The following is a 4906-nucleotide window of genomic DNA, read 5'->3' as shown; positions in this document are numbered from 1 at the left end:
TCAGTTCTAGTTCAGTTCTAGTTCAGTTCTAGTTCAGTTCTAGTTCAGTTCTAGTTCAGTTCTAGTTCAGTTCTAGTTCAGTTCTAGTTCAGTTCTAATTCATTTCTACTTCAGTTTTACTTCAGTTCTAGTTCTATATCATTTCTATACGAATGTTATTCTTGTAGCATTAAATACACGTCACTCTTTATCGCTTGTCCTGCATTTGAAGTTTCGATTATGTTTTGAATTTCTGTCATTTCATATACTCATTTGCTTTGATTTTGTTTTTTTTTCTTTTTCAGAAGAGTGAGTAGTATTTATGTGTGCCTGTATTTCAGTTTTAACTAAAGAATATTTAATGCAATTTCTACACTTAACTCAAAGTGCTGGTGAATTAGTTTTTGGAAAATTGCTGCAGGTTAATAACACTAATAAAATTTAAGTCAAATATACCTTTAACATTTTATTGCAACATACGTACATATATACATACGTACTTATGTACATATATATGTCTCTATGTATGTTTTATATTAGAAATTGTCCTTATAAATTTTCAAAAACAATAAAAGCCTTGGAGTTATTCAAGCGTAGAAACTTAATTAAAATTTTGTCTCCATTAATATTTAGATAAATATGAATTTATTATTAGTATTGTCCATATGTGTATGAATTAGGCATTATTGGTATTATTATGATTATTATTTAAATTTTGTGACTTTACAAACATTTATTTTACTTAATTGATTTTCAAAGTTTAATTTAAACAAACTAGTTGATGTATAGAATTTCTTGACAAAAAAATTTTATGATTAATATTATCTTTTGACAATTTTGTATTGAAAGTGTAGAGAAGAGTGTATCTAAGCGTATAATTAATATTTTGTGTTGTAGATAAATTTTATTTGCTTTTGGCAGTTTTTGTTTTATTAATGTGTGCATGTAGAAATTAGTTAAATTTTTTTGAAGAACAATTTGAAGGAATATTGCAGTTTTTAAAGTTGAATGTTAATCGACACATGTGATAAAATTTTGTCGCTAAATCATAAAACTAAACAAGTATAAATGTATAGCATGTGTATATGATACCCTACACCAGTCAGTATGTTAAAATTTTTATATTTTTTTAACATAAAACATTTAATTTGTTATTTAACTTTTTTTCGGAATATTTTTACTTATTTTTGATTAAAAAAGGGATTATCTCATAGAGAAGTTGGGGTAAATATGGGCCTATTCTTATAAATGATGGTAGAGGAATTTATGTTGTTATTGTTTATAAGTAAATTTTGTCTTTCATGTCATTTCTATGGGAGCTAGGGTCAAATGAGACCCTATCATAACAATAATTTGAAGTATTATTTAAAGTTCTATAAACTAAGTGTTGTCATACGGTTGTATGGGAGCGAAATAACTGACCTATATGAAGCATTTTTAATAACATACGTCCTTGGGACAAAAGGAGAATATGTTATTGAAATGCATCAAATTATTTTGAAAATCGTGACCTATAACGTGGACAGATGGACGGACACAGCAAAATCGGCTCAGAAAGTGATTCTGAGCCGATATATTGGGTGTAGGACCAGCACAAACGCATAATACCCTCCACACTATAGCGGTGAAGGGTATAAAAAGTTTTTAAGAAAATTGTTCTTTAGGAAATTGAGAAGAAGAAAACGAGACACTTTTTTATCTTGGAATAATTTTTTCTATAAGATATGAGGCTTCCTTGAAAGGTTATTTATATAGGAAAAAATCTTCGTTAGAAAGATTTTAAGAAAACGATTTTCATCCTTTGGAAAAGTTTTTCTATAGGATAACAGTCTTAGGTTTTCTATAGAAAAATTGTATTCCATAGAAAAACTTTTTCTGTAAAAAAACTGTCCTCCTTAGAAGGACTAATTCTGTAGGAATGTATCACCTCTTAAGATGATTTTTCTTAAGGAAAACAGTGCTCCTTTACAAGAAGTTTCCTATAGGAAAACATCATTCCTAAAAATAATTTTTTACATAGGAAAACAGTCTTTTTTGTAAACACTTTTCCATAGTAAAACATCATCGTACTTAGATGGACTTCTCCTATAGAAAAACAGCTTTCTTAAGGAATACTTTTCCTATAGAAAAGCCGTCTTCCTTTGAGACACTTTTTTTTGAAAAAAATTCTTCCCAAGAATGAACAACTTTTTTTAGAGGAATGCTCTTAAGTTTTGTAACATAAAGGAAAAATGGACTTTACTGAAAACTAATAAGTAGATATGTGCAGAATAAAACAAAGCTAATTAGTTATTCGGTAAAATAAATTTACTCTTAATTTATTTGTACAGATGTTAAGAATGAAATTTATTTCAAAATGTGTAGTAACTTACTCTTTTTATTCTTGTAAATGTAATATCAATTTAATGTAAAAAATTTTACTTGATGTGTAGTGTAGTTCCTATTTTTTTTCTGTTTTTATTCTTGTAAATGTAATATCAATTTTATGTAATAAATTTTACATGAAGAGGTAAATTTTTACATTCACTAAAAAATACTTGTAATTACAAGAAATCATGTTTTAACTTAAATTTTTATTGATAAAGTTATATGACCTTGTAAGAATTAAATTGTTTTCAATATAAACTGTTAAGATTTTATTCTTTAAGTTTTTTTTAAAACAATTCCTTTTAACATTAAAAATTTACATTTTATAGTTTTAAGTGTTTTAAAATATTTCAAATAAAAAAATACAATACAAAAGAACTAAGTATTTAGTATTAAAAGTACTACATAAATATATTTTAATTAAAATTTTATATAAGAAGTATTCGAATTTATAAAAAGAAATTTAAAATAAATATTTTTTATAAAATTCGAATTTTAATAATTTTTTTTAGCATTTAAAATATGTTTACATAATTGCTTTAACTAGTTACCAAAAATGTGTAAAAACAATAAAATATATTTTCTCTTGCTAAAAACATAAACTCTAAATATTATTTATTAGCAATAACTACACATTATTAATTAATTTACATTTCATCTTCTAATAAATAGCTGCATGTAAAATAAAATTAATTTTTCTTACAGTTAATTTATCAAGAACATGCCCATTTGATGTTCTATGCTAATTTTACAAAAACACACAATTAATAACACATTAACTTAAGACAACATATTCAGTTGCATTTTCAAGGGGGGAGGCTTGTCACTTGTAAAACTTTCATTTTACAAAATCACAAAATGTTTATGACATTAGAACATGTTTGCTAAGAAACCAATTTGTCAAAATTAATAAATATTTAGACCATTATAAATATTGTTAGTAGTTGAAAGTGAAATTGATTTAAATATTTAAAATTAAATTTTTGTCAGATTTTCTATTATACTGGAGCGTATGATAAATATTTTTTTTAAATAATAAGTAAAATATTACGTATACGCTTTATACGCTATGTATTTCTAAGGAAGAATTAATCGTATAGAATTATCTTCCTAAAGAAGACTGTTTTCGTAAAGAAAAAGTTTCCCCAAGGAATACTATTTTTGAATAGAAAAATTCTTCTTAAAGAAAACTGATTATAGAAAAACTCTTCTTAAGAAAAACTGTTTACTTATAGAAAAAGTCCTCCTAAGGAAGACTGCATTCTTAAAGAAAAAGTCTTCCTACGGAACACTGTTTTCGTATAGAAAAAGGTTCATAGGAAAGACTGTTTTCATACAGAAAAGGTGTTCTTAGGGAAGGCTGTTTACGTATAGAAAAGGTCTTTCTAAGGAATGTCTTCCTTAGTAAAACAGTTTTCACTTAGAAGAGGACTTCCAAAGAAAGACTGTTTTCATATAGTACAAGTCTTCCTGAGGAAAACTGTTTTCATATAAAAAAGTCTTCTGAAGAAGACTGTTTTCATATAGTGAAAGTTTTCCTTAGAAAAAAGATATTCCTAAGGAAGACTGTTTTCTCATAAAAATAGTCTTCTTATGCTCAACTCTTTTCGTATAGAAGAAATATTAGAAAAGACTGTTTTCAAATAGAACAAGTAAGAGTTTTATATTCGGCTATGCCGAATCTTTTATACCCACCATCAAATCACTGATATATAAAGGAACTTTGATATTTTGAATATTTTATTATTATATTTGAAGCCATTAAGGAGCATTAAAGTCATAAAATATGGTAGTGAGAGTTTAAATCAAAATTGTTTTATGTCGAGTTGCATTGCGGTTTTCGTATTTTTCGCGTCATTTTCTGGAGCGGAATTTATATGGGGCACTGATCCTCATAAAAATTGATAGAAAGATTTCGGTTCCTATAAAAGAGATAGAGATATTAGCTTACACGAAACTAATTTATGTCGAATTTCATAAATTTACTAGTATTTTTAAGCCAGTACTGAGCTTTAAAGTCATTTCCTGAATGGGCCTTATATCGGGGTAGCGTCAATTATAGACCGATCTCCGTAAAATTTTGTAGAACGATCTTGGCTACTACAGGTCAAGTTTATATCGAATTTCATCGCTTTACTCGTTTTTTTGATGGGGACATTATATGGGGGTAGGTCAATTAAGGCTCGATCCACATAAAATTAAGTTAAGAGTTTTTGACTGGCAAGAAACTTAATTGAGTCGAATTTTATTACTATGCTCGTATTTTTAAGCCAGTAATGGGCCTTAAAGTATTTTCTGAGAAGAACCTTATGTTGGGGTTAGGGTCAATTAACTTACTTCTGTGAAATTTCATCGATATACTCGTATTTTTTAGGCAGTAATGAGCGTTAAAGTATTTTTATGGAGGGGACCTTATATGGGGGGTATGGTCAATTAAAAACCGATCCACATTAAATTTGGTGGAAAGGTTTTGGTTCCTAAGATACATACTTATTTCAAATTTCTTCGCTATTAACGTTAAAGTCATTAATTAAAGTTAAAGTCGTTTTCTGAAGGGGGC

The sequence above is a fragment of the Lucilia cuprina genome, chromosome 3, assembly GCF_022045245.1.
Source record: "Lucilia cuprina isolate Lc7/37 chromosome 3, ASM2204524v1, whole genome shotgun sequence".
NCBI classification, from domain to species: Eukaryota; Metazoa; Arthropoda; class Insecta; order Diptera; family Calliphoridae; genus Lucilia; species Lucilia cuprina.
This window is presented reverse-complemented; position numbering follows the sequence as displayed.